This window comes from Hemicordylus capensis, chromosome 4 (genome assembly GCF_027244095.1).
Source record: "Hemicordylus capensis ecotype Gifberg chromosome 4, rHemCap1.1.pri, whole genome shotgun sequence".
Taxonomy (NCBI): domain Eukaryota; kingdom Metazoa; phylum Chordata; class Lepidosauria; order Squamata; family Cordylidae; genus Hemicordylus; species Hemicordylus capensis.
Window position 1 is genome coordinate 51,195,867 of NC_069660.1, and position 17,903 is coordinate 51,213,769.

Here is a 17,903-nt window from a genome sequence, read left to right on the forward strand (position 1 = left end):
CTGGGCGGGACGAGGAAGGGGGCGTGGCCGCGTTCTTATTCGAGACCGGTCGAGGGGCGTGGCTTAGGACCCGCCGAGATGGGTGGGGGTGTGGCTTTGCGCGAGCCGGGGCTCCTCCGTGGTAGCTGCTGTCTGTGATGTGGAGGCTGCCCTCTGAAGCCGGTGAGTGGCGGTTGCTTCCAAGGGGCGCAAGATGGGGCTGGCCTTGGGGTCACTTCTCTCCTTTGAGGGCGGCGTGCTGGGCTGCAAGGGAAGCAGCCGAGAGAAGGTGCTGCTGTTCCGCTGAGGGGACTCACTCTATGTGCCCGGGAAGGAACAGAGCAGGGGAAGCCATCAAAACGAGGCTTTTCGGTCCTCAGCCTCGGCGTTGCGAGGTGCTGCTGTGGCTCTTCAGGGATGGAGGCGCGTTGGACGGCTCGGGAAGCGGGCGCTTCTGCGGCTTGAGCGGGCGAGGCGAGCGCGCTGTTCGCTCTCCAGGCCTCGGTCTGTCCGTCCTTGCCGCAGCAGCACGTCAGCCCCCTCCCCTAGTTCCGGCGCGTCGGCTGGGGGCGACTGAGGCCCCGAGCAGGTGCCTCGTGGCGGGTGGGTGCCGCGAGCTTCTGAGGGGCACCGCGGGATGCTCCGGAGCTGAGAGCGGGGAGGCTGGCTGGCTTCCTCAGGCAGTCGGCTGGAGATGCAGGCGGCGGAGCCATTTGGACCTAGCAGCTTGCCGCTGCCTGTAGCTCTCCGACTCCCCCTAAAGCCACTTCAGCCAGAGCAGCCGCGGGAATCAAGGCGGTGATGATGGGCGTAGACACGGGCTGCTCGGGAAGACCAGCGATGCTTTAAGTGCAGGGAAGAATACTTCTGGTAAGCCTGGTCTTCCTGGCTCGCCTCGGTGCTTTGATGTTGACCCGAGGCTGACATGCGGGCCTTGTGCGCCAGTGAGAATGGCTTGTGGTTCTCTTCGTGGAAAGTCGGGCGGCGGGGCGGGAGCGCACTCCTAACCGGTTTTTCATCCTAATATTTGCTCTCCACTTGCTTATTTCCTTTTTCCTAGGGGTGTTCAGTTCCACTTGCTTTTGTGTGGCCAGGCTGGGGAAGGAGCTGTATTATTTGACGCTAGGAGGAGCGGGGGTTATAATTGTTTCTTTTGGCTTGTATGAAAATGATGTTGAATCTCATTCTCTTATTTGTTAGCGATGGATTTTTGTAGTCTTGTAATCTGAGGTTTTGGTATAGATTTCCAGTTATTATTTAATGTCTTTAAAACAGGAACATTCTCTATTTTCAGTGAATAAGTGTGTGTGTGTGTGTGTGTGTGAGAGAGAGAGAGAGAGAGAGAGAGAGATTATTGTAGTCCTCCATGAAATCCAATGAGTGTCACAAGGCTATAGATACTACTTTCTAAAACCAATAGGATGGTTAATTTATGTATTACTTACAAAATACAAATGCTTGCTGTGGGGAAATGCAATCACCATTATGGTAATGCTGAGAAGGGTGGGATCTGTTTCCAAACGCAATGTGAAAGCTTGGAACAAAAAATAGTACTTGTCCAGAAGAACTTGAAATCAAGCCTGAAATAAGAAGGAACAGATGGATGTGACAAATGGTTGAAAGAAACGCAAGGGGACAGCATGACAGTACAGAACAGGAGAAACAGCTGTCATAGCACACCAGCTGCTGAACCACTCTTGAGTGTTCTGTAAGCATCATGGTTGCACTTATAATTTGGTGTATGTGTACATATAGAATAAGGCAAAATGGGTAAATACAAGAGGAAAGTCTCACATGAATATATTGGATCACAGTCTTGCAAAACTGTCCCTTTGCTTTAGTATCATCTAATGGAATAGTGTCCTACATAGTAGAAGTGGGAGAAAGAACATGACAGGGTTGCATCCTCTTGCTGCTTCTCCTTAATCCAAAAGCTCTGACTTCTTAAGGAAACTGAACATATGAAGTTGCCTTCTATTGAATCAGACCACTGGCTGATCCAGTTCAATATTGTTGGCACTGCTTAGAGAAGGATCTTTCCCAGCCTTACTTGAAGATGCTGCCAGGGTTAAATCTGGGACTTTCTGTATGCAGTTGGTGCTCTTTTACTGAGCTACGGTCCTTCCCTGACTTTCGTAAAGTGCCAGGTGTGTAGTTTTCACACACCAAATGCTTGTAAGTTATATGATGGCTGCTGCTGATCCCTATGTATCACTGTCTTCTAGTGTGAATGAACTGATGAAATTGGTATAGGTGACACAGTCAGAATAAATGACTGTTGTAGCAAAACCTTGTGCTACTTAGCAGCTGTCTTCTAAGTCCAACTTAGAGGTTCAGTACAAAGCAGCCATGGGGGAAGACTATTTCTGGACAATTTCTTGGCCTCCCCAACTCATGAAACACACGAACAGAGGCATTTCTTAAAAAATTCCCTTACAATATCTACAACAAAGCAAATGTGACTTAACTGACAGTACTTATTTGTAGAACCTTAAGTGGCGGAGTGGGGAAATGCTTAACTAGCAAGCAGAAGGTTGTCAGTTCGAATCCCCACTGATATGTTTCCCACACGATGGGAAACACCTATATTAGGCAGCAGTAATATAGGAAGATGCTGAAAGGTATAATCTCACACTGCGTGGGAGGAGGCAATGGTAAACCCCTCCTGTATTCTACAAAAAAATCCCCACAGGGCTCTGTGGGTGCCTGGAGTTGAAATTGACTTGACAGCACGCTCTGCTTTACTTATTTGTATTCTAAGCATGGAATTGAGTGGGGAAGACACATGACCCTTGGTGCTAGGCCCCAAAGGGCTCAGTCCAGTCCCCACCATCATCCAGAGAACTAGCAACTAAAGGGAACTTCTTCCCCAACCAGGGATTCACAAATGTAGGCTTGGCTCACTAGCTAGCCATTATTTGTGGTTGCCACCAATCTTCTCTCTTCCCTCAGATCCTTTTCTGGCACACAGGCAGAGGAATTAGGAGAGAAGTGGGTCTTTTTGTCATTTGCACTTAGCATTGAAGATGGTAAGAAACCCTCTCCTACTGCTCAGGAAGGGTTCCTGCTGTTTCTTACCTCAAATATGGGAGTGAAAATGAGATCTCTGTTGAGGAGATCTGTATGATGCTGGGTGTCCTGCTTGCCAGAGCTCTGGGGACACTTGCCACTGGTGAGTTGATAAGTGGATTTTAGATGCCTTCTCCTACCTATCTTCCAGCAAGAACACCACTCCATAAGTCAGTTGCTCTGTGCCTATAGAGGTAAAGGGAAGACCATCTGTCAGTGGCCAGAAGACCAAGGACCCACTGGATATTTGAATGCCTTCATCCTGGCAAGAGAAGATCATTCTGTCCCCAGCATGGGATAAGTGACTATTAAATGGCAGTGCAAAGGGCTGACTTGTTTATACTGATTTTTCTCCCTCTAACATTTCTTCCTGAAAAACCTCGCAGTGTGTCTCTTAGATTGTAAGCTTGAGGGCAGGGCTTGTATCTTTATTTTGATTTCTTACAATAATGTACTCTAAGAAAAAAAGTAGACAAGAAGAAAATAGGGCCTCACTCTTCAAGCAGAGCGATGTGCACCCTGGTCTCCATAAATCTAAATGTTACACTAAAGAAGTATTGTAAGAAAAACAGCCTCTTATAGTTTCCTAATGTTGTACTATCCTAAGCATGTTTACTCTTGAGCAAATGAGGAGGAGGCCCTGCCAGTCTCTGTTTCGTAGTGCTCCCCAGATATTATTACATGTTGCTCTAATTCATTTTCTAAATAATCACTAGATCTTCTTGCAAGCCACCTGATCTGTGTCATGTGAGTGTTGCACCCCCCCAATCATTAGTTTTTGTGCTTTCTTCACACTTATAAATATAAGCTAGTTGTTCTCCTTACCAGTATGACCGTTGCTCCAGGCAGCTTCCTGCTGCAGCGGTGTTCCTCCCAGCAGCCTGCATGCACCGTTGTGGCTCCGTCACTCACCTGGCCTCTGCGCATGCACAATCATTAAGTGATTGCAACAGTAGCCATACACTGAAGGTGGAGAGGCAGATATTGCAGGTAAAAGAATGTAGCATTCAGGTGGATCTGAGCTTTGGTATCTCTAGAACTTAAGCATAGGAGAGTGTTTGTTTACTTAGGGGTGTTTTATCCCATGTTTCGACTTTAAACATTCAAGCTTAGAAAACAGTTGCTTTGTGGCTTTCTTTGACCTCTAGCATCTCTGATGGAGGGCCCTAGCAGCAGATGGACACAATGGGGAGGGGCTGGATGATAGCCAGATTAATGGAGGGAGGCCTAAAATGCTTGACTAACAAGCAGAAGGTTGCCGGTTCAATTTCCCACTGGTTCTATGTCGAGCAGCAGCGATATAGGAAGATGCTGAAAGGCATCATCTCATACTGCATGGGAGGAGGCAATGGCAAACCTCTCCTGTATTCTACCAAAGAAAACCACAGGGCTCTGTGGGCTCCAGGAGTCAAAATTGACTTGTCATCATACTTTACCTTTACTGGAGGCAAGGCTGAGGTGGCATATTTATTTGAAGAGCTGGTATATCTCACATGTGCTGCCAGTAGCTTGCTGGGTTCTTAGCTTTGGGGATCTGCTTTCAAGCTGATACTTAAAGGAGACAAATGTTTTTTCATTAGCTTATGAAATAATTCAAATAGCAAGTAACTGGAGTGCTTAAGCTGAATATGTTGAAAGATGATTGCTCTTCTCTAAGAATAACTAAGAGTCTTGTGGCACCTCAGAGGCTAAGAAATATATTGTAGCATTTGTAAAATGCTATCTTTAGTTGTCGGTACACATATGGATATAAGCGGGGAGTGGGGGGACGTAAGCAGCGTAGTCAAGTGGCCATGAAATGCAAGATGTCCATTTGACCTAACCTTTCTTTCTTTCTTTATACAGTCATTGACAATTTTTATTTGAATCTAGGAGCCAGCCCAAAAATGTAGGAGTCAGTGAACACTTGACAAAATTACTGGACATATTGGACATTGTAAAGGGCAGAGGCACTCTAGCCCCTGGACTTTGGCCCAGAAGTCCAGGGCTTCCACACCTCCTGGGGACTCCTAAATCCTCTTTTCAGGTGGTGCGGTTGCTGCACCGGGTGGCTGAGTGTGACTTCTGCTTTACTACTACTACTACTGGTATTTATATTACCGCTCTTCAACAAAATTCTCAAAGCGGTTTACATACAAAAATAAAAAATGCATAAATAAGATGGTTCCCTGTCTCTAAAGGGCTCACAATCTAAAATAACAAAAACAGAAACAGCAACCATAAGGCAGACACCAGCAGCAGCCACGGGAGGGATGCTGTGCCGGGGCTGGATATGGCCAGTTGCTCTCCCCTGGCTAAATCTTAGAGAATCACCACTTTAAAGGGTTCCTCTTTGGTCAGTTAGCAGGGGTTATTGAGACAGAGTAGGGAGTGGGGAAAGAAATATATGGGATGCAGAGTTCCCTCTAAGGCGTGCACATGTGTGTGTGCTCACGTGTTTTTTGATGTCCGCTCAGTTAATTTTAGGTCTCGCTCAGGTTGAATCAGGAAGGCCCCACTCTGAATGCATGTGCATACACACTGCTTTGAAACTGCCACCCAGAACAAAACTCATTCCACACAGAGATGGAAAAAAAATTAGAAGGGCCACTGATGGGATGAGAATATGTTAAGTTGTGTGTTGAAATGTTTCTGCTAATGCATATTTGCATAAATATACCTGTTTTATATTCTTACATTCTTGAGAGTTCAGTTGCCATTTGTGCCCGCAAGAACCCATGGGTTAAAAATACTGTGTGTGTCACATGGTGTGTGTGTGTGTGTGTGTAGGGGGATTATGCTTAACTTGTAGCCGTGGTGGGGCGGCGCTCCTAAGGCATTTAGGTCCAGGTTCTAAAATTACTTAGGTGCACCTCTTGTTAAGGGGGAGGGTAAATTGACTTCTATTTATCTTCTTTACAAGTAACATACTTAGAATAGAAACAGGGCTACCTGAGACAAATAAATAAATAACTCTACCTCAGAATATACTAAACGAGGGGCCACTGTTAAATTTCTAGGTGCCATGGCTCGCTGGCCCCTGGGATTTGTGAAGCCCATTATATGTGTGTGTATAATTATATTACTTTGGGGTGTGTGTATAGACATACCCTCTGTCAACAGAGGATAATGCTTCATGTATCTGAAGTCTATTGTAGTCCATGAAACCTTCTTGTGTAATGCATTTGTTTGTATTGAGGTGCCATAACACACTCGGACTGTTGCAGCAAAAACAATAAACATGGCTACCCCTCTGGAAGTTTTCTCTAGTGAGAACTACCCATAATCTTCTATTAATCTCTGGAAAATTAAGCCAGTTTTGTTGGCCAGTTCTAAATCTGCTGTAAAGTTAGTGTGCCATCGAGTCGGTGTCGATACCTGGCAACCACAGAGCCCTGTGGTTGTCTTTGGTAGAATACAGGAGGGGTTTACCATTGCCATCTCTCATGCAGTATGAGATGGTGCCTTTTAGCATCTTCCTATACCGCTGCTGTCTGATATAGTTGATTCCCCATAGTCTGGGAAACATACCAGCGGGGATTTGAACCAGCAACCTCTGGCTTACTAATATCTTGCTTTAATTGTTATTTCATAGTAACCCTAAGATCAGTGGGTTGTTCAGTCAGTGGCTTCCCCTTTTTGCAGTCAGTGGCTAGTTCATTTCTATCTCTTGCATAGGTACAGAAATAAAAACGTATGCAGTTCAATTTGCTGCATTGCAATGCTTACTTCTTGCCTCTTCCTAATTAATCTTAAATATTCTTTGGTTTCTAGGAACTAGACATTGCTTCCATTGAGACACTGTGGTGATGTTTAACACTTAAATGGTCCCTAAAGGCTGCAGCAAATTTGGTCCAGTGCATGTGTAATGATCAGCCACCTCTCCCCTAAAGAGTTAAGCGGAAGTGAACCCTGTCCTGACTGACAGGCTGGTGAACTCCAGAGCTCAGCCAATCAACACGTCAGTGGGTGGGACCTAGAGAGCCATTAGGGGGAAGAGAAGATTTCTTTGTGAGGAGGAGGAGGCTGGGAGTGCAGAGAGGATGACATGTGACCATGAGAACTGGCTGCATGAGAAGGTCCCTTCTGCAGGTCCTGGGAAGCCAGGAGCTAGGGGCGTAACTATAATAGGGCAAGGGGATATAGGGTTATTATAATAGGGTTGTCGGGGGCCCACTGCCTTGGGGGGCCCCCCAGAGGCAAGCCACATGACTGGCTCCCCCAGCCGTGCACCCGCCTAGGCTTCCTTCAGTTGTATTCATCCTCCAAAATTGATGTGAGTGTTAAGACCTGGAGCTACCAGAACAACATGTTTTTCCAAGGTATGGGGAGGGCATCCATTACGTGTGGGTTGTCAGGCTCCGCATGCTCTGAGACAGGGCCAATCAAATTCAAGTTCGTCCTCTTAACCATGTTGCGTCGCCCCCTGGACCCCAGTTCTGGTACTGTCTAGCTCTGAAGACAGTACGTTGTTCTTTGCTGGCAGAGTATTTCTTCTGCTTTAAGAGAGATCAGCCACAAGCTTTTTGCCATTTATTTCTCCTGTGTGCCGGGGGGGAAAGAAGTTGCCGTTCTCGGTCTTCTTAATTGAATGTGAGTTGTTTGCCCCACTTTATTCCCTTAGTTTGACGGTCGCCTCTTCCTCCTCTTTAGTTGCTTTCGGATACCTTTCCTCGCTGTTTATTTGCCGAGTGGGTGTTTTCTTCTCCCCCCCCCCGCACACTTTATAACTGGCTTTGAAGTTACCCCGAGGCACTATGGAATTATCACATAGTGGGACATGCTCAGAGGATCCCTTTCGGAGGGTCCTCCTTCCGATGCTCCAAGGCATGCCCCGATAGTTCCGGAGAGAACTGGGGACGGAGCGGTTGCTGCTGCGCTGGTGGCTATGCCTCAGGAGGCTGAGAAGACAAGCGCCTCCCACGGCTCCCCCTCAGCCGATAACCGGCCATCTAAAGTTTTAAAAAAGTCGAAGCACCTGAAGTCCTCAGGCGCATTGAAACTTAAGAAGCAAAAGAAAGGAAATAAAAATACGGCTCCTGCGTTGCCGCTCAGCGAACGCCTTCAGATCAAGGCAGTGAAAGCACAGCAAACAATTTCAGCGCCGACGGAGCTTCCCGCTCAAATCGCGACTGCCATTTTGCGTTTGCCAGGGCAGTGTGCTTTGTCTCCGGACTTGCGAGGGGAGACAGTGAATATGGCGCCTCACTCTACAGGGGCCCCGGGAGTTGCCGAGACTGCACAATGCACGGTGAGCAATATTAGCTCCGCGGCTGCGGAATTTTCGGGGGTGACTGGCCCTAATGGGGAGCAATTGTCTGCCAAGGAGCTTCTCTGGCTAGGCGAATTCATTAAAAAGCAATGCCTGTCTGTGGTATCTCCTCTCTTGAACCAGGCGGTTTCCTCTCAGGTTGCCCCCCCACCGGCCTCTGCCACTGCGATTCCCCTAATTCCCGTGGCAGCCAGTTCACTCCCAGTGAGGCAGCCCCGTCGGGGACGTTGTCCTTCCTTTTCCTCCTCGCCTGACTGTAGCCCGGTTAGGCAGGCTATCCCCTTGGGAGAGCGCGTTATGCTCAATAGGCGAGCAAAGAAAAGGCGCCTGGCGAGAGAATGTCTGTCAGAGAGGTCCTCTTCAGAAGAGAGGGCTGGGGGTTTGTATCGCAGAAAGGAAGTGCTGGGAGGCCCTCCTGGTATGGATTATAACCCCAACCAGGGTGCTCTGAATGTTAATGATCAGAACTTACCAGCGGGAACGGCATTGTCACATAATAGTTCCAGATCACGCCATGTTCCCACAAGGGATCCGGAGTCTAGTGGCTCGGATTCGGAGAAGGAGGGGGGGAGCTTTCTGATGAGCAGGCCCCCACAGAAAAGCCTACTTCCGCTAGACTTTTCTCAGCAACAGAGTTTGAGATTTTGCTGGCTAAAGCAAAAAGGGCAATAAAGGATGTTTCCACAGAAGCTGGGTCCCCACTGGTTACGGGATTGGACCAAGAAGTCTTCCCAGCCACATCGGTCTCGGCAGCGACGGTTCCTTTTCCTACCATGTTTAAAGAGGTCATGTTGGCAGAATGGAGGGTCCCAGTGGCATCCAAACCTGCCTTGTATATTCAAAAGAAACTATATGTTCTCCCTCCTGACATTATGTCTATGTTAGCAGTTCCCGTTGTAGATGGCCCGGTGGCCCAGTTGGTGACTGGCGCCTTGGTGAATAAAGAAGGAGAGGAATACCTGAAATCACCAGAAGAGAAGAAGACGGACCATCTTTTACGAAAGGGGCACGAGGCATCTGCAACGGTTATTCGGGCTGCATCAACTAACTCCATTTTCGCCAGGGTGACTATCTTGTGGACAAAGGAACTGGCTAAGCTGGTCCCTCCTGAGAACAAGGCTCTACGTCAAGGTCTGAATAAGATTGCCAGAGCTTCTGCTCTCATGGCAGATTCTAGTTTAGACTGTTTGCAGCACGCTTCTAGGGCAATGGCAGCCGGGGTGGCCGTTCGCAGAGGCCTTTGGTTGAAAAACTGGCGTGTAGACTCAAAGTCTGTCAGCGTTGGCCTCCACCCCGTACAGGGGCTCTAAATTGTTCGGGGAGGCTTTAGAACTGGTACTCGTGGAAACACGGGATAAGAAAAAAGCTATGCCGGTTGGTAGAGGGGATATGCAGAGACCCTTTGCGGCTCGGGCGGTTTTCAAAACTCCTTTCGACCTTACAGATCGTACAACCGTTCCTACCCATCAGCGCCTAGAGATGGCTTCAGAGATAGAGACTTCAGAGGGGGACAACCTAGACAGCCCTGGCGCCAGTCATGGAACAACAAACCTAGAGGTACTGGTAGGGGGAGAGCGGGGTCTTTCTTCTCCTCACAGGACCGTCGTAACAACAAACAATGACTCCCCGATAGTCGGGGGCAGGTTGCGGGCCTTTGCCGAAAGGTGGAGGGCCACGACCTCAAACCAGTGGGTGCTGCAAACAGTGTCCCAGGGTTACTGTATAGAGTTTTTAAAATCCCCAGCCAACTACTTTTTCGAGACTCCTGTCTCAAACAATCAGACAAAGAGGGAATTAATGGAGCTGGCCATCCAACACCTGTTACACATACAGGCAGTAGAGGCCATTCCAGTGACGGAGACGCCGGAGGGTGTCTTCTCCCTTCTTTTCCTAGTCCCAAAAAAGGATGATTCCTGGAGGGCGGTGTTGGACTTAAAGCGTCTAAATCGGTGCGTGCGAAAGAGGCCATTCAGAATGGAGTCGTTCAGGTCCATCAAGACAGCGATCCTCCCTGGGGATTGGCTGGCCTCATTGGATTTATCAGAGGCATACTTGCACGTGCCGATACACCCGGATCACCGAAGGTTTGCCTACGACCGCAAATTCTACCAGTACCGAGCCCTTCCGTTTGGCCTGTCGTCTGCCCCAAGAGTTTTTACCAAATTGATGGTGGCGGTAATTGCTCACCTCAGACAGATGGGGGTGCATACCTACCCCTATCTAGATGACATCTTGATTCGATCAAAAACGGCGGGGCAGGCCAAACGGTACGTTGGGCTCACAGTGCGAATCCTCCAGGAGCATGGATTCATTATCAACGAAGCCAAGAGCCACCTTACCCCATCTCGGGTCTTACAGCACTTGGGGGTCCTCTTCAACATGGCCACGGCGACGGTGACCCTTCCTGCAGAACGCAGGGAGAAGATTATTCAGACCATAGGTCCTTACCTGGTCAAGAAGAAAGCTTCACTAATGCTATTAGCAAAGTTCTTGGGTCTGATGATCGCCTGCATAGATTGCGTTCCCTGGGCCAGATGGCATGCCAGACCTCTTCAATGGCTGCTCCTTCCTTACTAGGAGGAGATTATGGAAAAGAAAATGTTGTGGATCAGAATTACAACAAGGGTGTGCTGCTCGCTCCTATGTTGGGTGTCCCCAGCTTTGACACTGGGTCTACCTCTGGAGACCACGGAGAAGGTGGTTATCACGACGGATGCAAGCCTTCACGGTTGGGGGGCGCACTGCCTCGATCGTCAAGCACAAGGCAGGTGGTCGGTGGAAGATCTGGAGTTCAGCATAAATTGGCTGGAACTCAAGGCGGTTCGTCTGACGCTGTTGAGCTTCCAAGGCTTGGTGAGCGGGCGTCGTATTGATCCGGACGGACAATATTACAGCCAAAGCCCACATAAACCGTCAGGGTGGAACGAGATCGAAGTCCCTGATGAGAGAAACGGATGCTCTATTCCTCTGGGCAGAACAACACCTGAGGTCGATCACTGCAGAACATCTGTCGGGAGTCCAAAACTCACAGGCAGATTGGTTGAGCCGCCAAACCTTGGATCCTGCAGAATGGGCTCTTCATCCGGAAGTGTTCAACATGATTGTACAAAGGTGGGGGCGTCCGAGGGTAGACTTGTTTGGCTCGCCCCTGAATTGCCAACTACCGAGGTTTTTCGCCAGACATCAGTGTTCCGGGGCGGAGCAGGTGGATGCACTAGTCTCCAGGTGGCCTCGAGGACTACTGTATGCATTTCCTCCTCTACCAATCCTGGGATCAGTCATTCGAAAGCTGATACTAGAGAGGGCACAAGCCGTTGTGGTAGCCCCATATTGGCCACGAAGACCATGGTTTTCAGATCTATTGACACTCTCTGTACAACCCCCGTGGGCTCTACCGTCAAGAGCGGACCTGCTCAGCCAAGGCCCGATACTTCATCCAGATCCGGAGTGGCTGAACCTACACGCGTGGAGGTTGAACGTAGAATGTTGAGAAGAAAGGGTTATTCTAGTAAGGTGCAGGAAACGATTCTGGCAGCTAGACGCCCATCCACGAGGCGCATCTACCAGGTCACTTGGTCGGCTTTTTGCACGTGGGCAAAAAAGAATGCAGTTGATCCCTTTCAAGCAGGGGTGCCAGCGATACTTGGCTTTCTGCAAGCAGGAGTGGACAGGGGTTAGCGCTCTAACACATTACGAAGGCAAGCTTCTGCACTGGCTTCAGTTATTGACATCTCAGACAAGGGGGCTTCTGGGTTACACTCAGATGTAGACTCTTCTTGAAAGGCGTGAAAAATTTAGGTCCACCATCCATTCACAGATTCCCTTCCTGGGATTTAAATGTTGTTCTTAAGGCCCTTACTAGGGCTCCTTTTGAGCCTCTCTGCAAAGTTGCTATAAGATTTCTGTCATTCAAAGTTTCATTTCTCGTTGCAGTTACTTCAATGAGGAGGGTGTCGGACTTGGCGGCCTTGTCGGTCAGAGACGAGCTCTGTGTGTTCCAGAAGGAAGTAGTGGTGATGAAGTTAGACCCTACTTACCTTCCTAAGGTTAACTCAGATTTTCATAGAAATCAGGAAATTGTTCTGCCGTCATTCTGCCCGGCGCCTACTCATCCGAAAGAACGGGCTTGGCACACATTGGATGTACGAAGGGCTCTTCGCATTTATATCAAACACACTAAAATCCTGCGCAGGTCAGATTCCCTATTCATTTCTTATCTGCCCTCCTGAATGCGTGCCAAGGTATCCAAGGAAATGCTCGCCAGGTGGCTGCAGGCGACCATTACTCTAGCGTACCAGTCTTCCTTAATGCAAATTCCTAAGGGCATCACGGCTCACTCAACTAGGAGCGCCGCTACATCCGCTGCCTTCTCTGCTAGAGCTCCGTTGGAGGAAATCTGCAAGGCGGCTACATGGTCTTCTACGACTCCTTTTGTTAAACATTATAAAATTCCTTCCTTTTTTGACACGCAGGTGGCAGTGGCTCGTACAGTGCTGCAAAAAGTGGTTTAGGCATCCGCTCCCCCCCCCCCCCCCGTTGAAGGCTTGGGTATGTCCCACACGTAATGGATGCCCTCCCCATACCTTGGAAAAAGAAACATTGGTAGACTTACCATGAAGGGTTCTTTTTCTGGTATGGGGAGGGCATCCGGCCCTCCCGCGGATGTGGAGGATGGTTCCGATGCAGGTGGTGGGGGCAACTTCTAGGGTATGTAGTTGATTCTATCACTGCTCATTTCCTTCTATAGTGCTATCTTGTCTTTTCCCTTTTTCCTGTGGCTGACCTATCTGAGTCCTCAGGTTTATAGTACCATTATTTCGCTCTACAAGACCAGAACTGGGGTCCAGGGGGCGACGCAACATGGTTAAGAGGACGAACTTGAATTTGATTGGTCCTGTCTCAGAGCATGCGGAGCCTGACAACCCACACGTAATGGATGCCCTCCCCATACCAGAAAAAGAACCCTTCATGGTAAGTCTACCAATGTTTCTTTTTCTCTATTACCATTAAATGACTTGCATCATCCACAATTTACAAAACCTGGTTTCAGGAAGCTTACTCTAGGGAAAGTTTGTTTAGTCAGATTTTGCATTAGACTTTCTGTTTCTTTTGTGTGTGCTTTATATATACCTGATACTGGTCTGTTGTTTATCTGCAATGGTGCCCTTGCTAGAGGGCACCATCCCCAGTTCCGGTCCTGTCTGCTCGAGGCTCGCACCATGGGAATTTTTGCTCTGCTGGAACTTGGATAACCTTTGGAAATACTCTTTTCCTGCCCTGTTTTTCTTCTTTAGAGTGTGCAAGGGCAAGAAGGAGCTTGCCATCAGCCATTTGCTATTCATTTTCAACCTTCACAAACAGTTTTTTCTTTCCAAATAATTCGGCTGATTGCCTTTTATTTACTTTCATTTTTATTGTTCTTTCTGTTTCGTGTTTTTTCTGCTGCTCAGCATTCAGCCTCTGTTATGGAGCTTGCCCATGCTGAAGAGCTGCTGGGAGACTCTCTTTCAGAAGGCTCTCTTGTTCTTGATCAGGCAACAGCTGCCCTGCAGCCTGTCCTTTCTGCGCTGGTGACTCCTTCCTCCGCAGCTACCATTCCTGCTCTGGTTGAGACACCTGTTGAGGCCACCTCCTGTCACCTCGTAAGGCTTCTAAAAGTTCTAAGCACAGTAAGGAGGGGAACGGGAGCAAGATTAAAAAAGCAAAGAAGCTTTTAGATTCAGTGTGCCTCAGTGAGTGCTTGCTTACTCAGGCAGTGTGCAAGCAGTCTAAGCCGCTTTCAAAGGAACAGAGAGCCCAAAAGGGGAAGGACGACCATTACCCAGTGATCCATTGGCATCTAACAGCACCTCCACTGTGGTTGTTGTTGAGGGGGAACTGGCTTGTCCAGGCAGTGCCCCTGCACACCACCCCAACTGGCCGACAAAAAACGGAGTGCCAAAGGAGCCTTCGGGTTTGGAGGAGCGAAGGGACGCTGCTTTTGATTATGCCTTGCCATCGGATCTGCTGCTGGCTGGTGGGCCTTCAGGTAATGCCACTCCCCCTCTGATTGGGCCAGCTCTCCCTCCCTTCCCATCCAATGTGGCAAACTGGCTTAAGGATTTCTTCTCTAGGGAGTGCCTGCTGCTTATCCCGCAGCCCCCTCTACAGGCTCCGCCAGCTCCCTTGTGGCCCCACCGCCGGCGCCTGATTACCCTGATCGGCCTCCATGCCCCAACAGATGCCTGACCTCTCCTGGACCTCTCCTGGACTCCAGTCCAAGGAGGGAGGCGATTCCTCTGCTGGAACTCAGGCGGTTTGCTCCCAAGCCACTCAGGTTTAGACACAAGCGGTGCAGTCCCCTATTGTCTTCTGGCTTGGATGCTGAACAGAGGGCCCCCAAATATCCTCGGGAACCTAGAGCACCGGCCCAGCCAGCTGCCCCTGTGGGCCCAGTGGTACCTCCTATTCGGCCTGCCCCAGTCCTACCCTCTCAATCCATACCCAACCCCCCTCTCCCCACCCCTATCATACCTCCCCTCCATCCTGAATCTGCCTCTGATCCTGAATCACCTAGGGCTTTGCATCCCCACGACCCGGGTAGGGAAGAGGGAGAGCTTTCAGAGGAAGAAGCCACTCCAGTGGCACTTATTTCATCTCGTCTTTTTTCATCTGATGACTTTGATGTCCTCTTATCTAAAGCTAAGCGGGCAATTAATGATGTATCTGCAGCGGATGTGGTGCAACCCTACGAACTAGATCAGAGTGTATTCCCCTCCTTTTCGGGCCCCTTGGCCTCTGTGCACTTTCCATCCTTGTTTAAAGAGGTGATGTTGGCAGAATGGCAAAACCCAGCATTCTGTAGACCCATTGGCTCCTACCCTAGGAAAACACTATACCTTGTTGCCTGAGGTAGCCTTCTTGCTGGTGATGCCTCGGGTGGACCCCCCCCACACTCATTTTCCAAATGGTCTCAGGGACTCTCCTGAATATTGAGAGCCAGGAGCAGTTAAGGTCTACAGAAGTCAGAAAATGCTATTTATTACTTTAAAAGGCCCACAAGGCCTTCTCCACAGTTATTAAGGCAGCCACAGCTAACTTGATTTTTGCCAGGGCCTCCATTTTATGGGCCAGTTAGCCACTTTAGTGCCCCCAGAAAATTCTAAATTGGGACAGGGCATTAATAAAATGGCTAAGGCTGAGGACCTTATGGCAGATTCCAGCCTAGACTGTGACCAACAGGCATCTAGAGCCTTAGCCTCTGGGGTAGTTTTACGCAGATCTCTGTGGCTTAAGGGATGGCAGGTAGATTCTAAGTCTAAGATTGCCTTAACAGCCTGTTCCTATTCAGGCACTAACCTTTTTGGCCCTTCTCTAGATCCTGTCCTGGTGGAAACCAAGGATAAAAAGGCTATGCCTGCTACCAGAAGAGATTTCTACAGAGGTTTTCGTAACCCTTGTAATTCCTTTCGAAACCAAAGGTAGTTTCATAACTCTCCTTCCTTTCGTGCAGGAGACGTCAGAAATCCCAACTTTAGAGGCACTGGAAGGTACCAATGGAGGCAAAGATTCAGGGAATCATCCAGGCCACAGGGAAATAGAGCCCACAGCACTACTGCCCACTATAATAGACAATGACTCCCTGCCCATAGGGGGCAGACTTCAGCAGTTTGCTCTCACGTGGCTGTCCACAACTCAAGATCGATGGGTGCTAGACAGGGTCTACTCGCTGGATCGATCTCTTATACCCTGCGCTCCTGGCAAATAGGAAAACATCTTCTGATAAATGAGGCGATCCAGCATCTTCAGATTTGGGTGACTGAGCCTGTTCCTTAGATGCAAAGATGTTCAGGCATTTACTCGCTTCTCTTCCTGGTGCCCAAGAAGGACGGGTCCTGGAAGGCAGTTCTAAACCTCAAACTACTTAACAAGTTCATCAGGAAGAGGAAGTTCAGGATGGTGTCCCTGCACTCCATCAAGCAGGCGATACCCCCAAACGGCTTCCTCGCATCAGTGGACCTCTAAGAGGTGTATCTGCATATTCCTATTCTCCAGGAGCACAGGAAATTCCTACACTCTTCCCACAACAACTTCCATTTTCAGTATCGGGTGTTCCCGTTCTGCCTAGCACCGGCTCCGTGGGTGTTCACAAAGATAATGGCGGCCCTCACAGCACACCTCCGCCTACAGGGGGTATGCATTCACCCATTTCTAGATGACCTCGTCAGGGCCCTGTCCTTCCCAGTAGCTCAAGAACATGTACAACTCACTCTGAAGTCTCTCCAGGACCACAGGTTCATCATAAATCTAGACAAAAGTCATCTACACACTCATGAACCCCACCGCCTATTGAGATCATCAGGAGAGGTCTGTTTGCATTTGCCACCGGCTCGTCTGGTGGCTACTCAGGGATGGGCCTTCTCCGTTGCTGCCCTGAGGCTTTGGAATGTGCTCCCTAGTGAAATAAGAGCCTCTCCATCTCTGACAACTTTTTAAAAGTCTTTAAAGATGCATCTGTTCACCCAGGCTTTTAACTGATATTGTTTTGATTGGTTTAATGTTGTTTTTAGAATATTGTTTTAAAATTTTAAATTGTTTTAAATTTCTTGTTTTTAATTTTTTTTGTTTTTAACTAATGTTTTATTTTTGTTTTTATCTTGTTGTAAACTGCCCAGAGATGTAACTTTTGGGCAGTAGAAAAATTTGTTAAATAAATAAATAATAAATGAATAAAATACACCCCTCACAGTCTCTACAACATTTAGGAGCCGCTTCCCACACCGTTCTGGTGACCGTGACTCTCCCATCTGAAAGGAGGGACAGGATTGCATCCATCATCTCCCCCTTACTTTGTGCTATGTCAGAAGACCTGATGCTGCTAGCCCAGATTCTAGGTCTGATGATCGCTGCCATGGAATGTGCTCCCTGGGCCAGGTGGCATTCTTGGCACTGAAGATGGGTTTACCGTTCACAGAGCCACAGAGGATTGTGATTATGACAGATGCCAGCCTCATAGGGTGGGGGGGCAATCTGCGAGAACCTTCCAGCTTAGGGACTCTGGTACGCATCAGAAAAGAAATGGAACATCAACCGACTAGAGCTGAGGGCAGCCTGACTAGCTCTCTTACATTTTCTGGCCTTAGTCCAGGGCAGGCACATCCTCATTTGGATGGATAATACCACTATCAAGGCCAACATAAACCGCCAGCGGGGCACCCGCTCCAAAGGTGCAATGAGGGAATTTGACCTTTTCTTCGACTGCATCTTCTGTCCATAACTGCGGAACCCCTCAGCGGGGCAGACAACTTACAGGCAGACTGGCTAAGCCGTCAGTCAGTGGATCCATCGGAATGGAGACTGCATCCTCAGGTTTTCAATCAAATCTTGAAGCATCTGGGCACTCCTTTAGTGGACCTTTTTGCGTCTTCTCTCAGTGCCCAAGTGCCACGGTTCGTCTTCAGGTTTCTGTCTCAGCAAGTGGAAGCCATGGATGCTCTCACGTCTCCATGGCCTCCAGAGCTGCTTTATGCATTACATAAACCCTACACCTATTCTCCAGAGCTGCTTTATGCATTACATAAACCCTACACCTATTCTTCCGAAGGGCGTCAGGAATCTACATCTA

At 48.7% G+C, this 17,903-nt stretch overlaps 1 protein-coding gene across 10 annotated transcripts in view; it reads left to right on the forward strand.

The window, feature by feature from the left end:
* The first annotated feature begins 62 nt into the window (after positions 1-62).
* PPFIA4 (PTPRF interacting protein alpha 4) overlaps positions 63-17,903 on the forward strand; it is a 211,518-nt gene continuing 193,677 nt past the window's right edge. For 3 of the 10 annotated variants that reach the window (XM_053243187.1, XM_053243183.1, XM_053243189.1), the window contains exon 1: positions 520-849. The gene's annotated coding sequence lies outside the window, so the exon portion shown is untranslated. Of the gene's footprint in view, positions 163-259; positions 850-17,903 lie in introns of those variants that run through there. The other 7 variants (XM_053243184.1, XM_053243185.1, XM_053243194.1 and 4 more) reach the window with 7 other exon arrangements.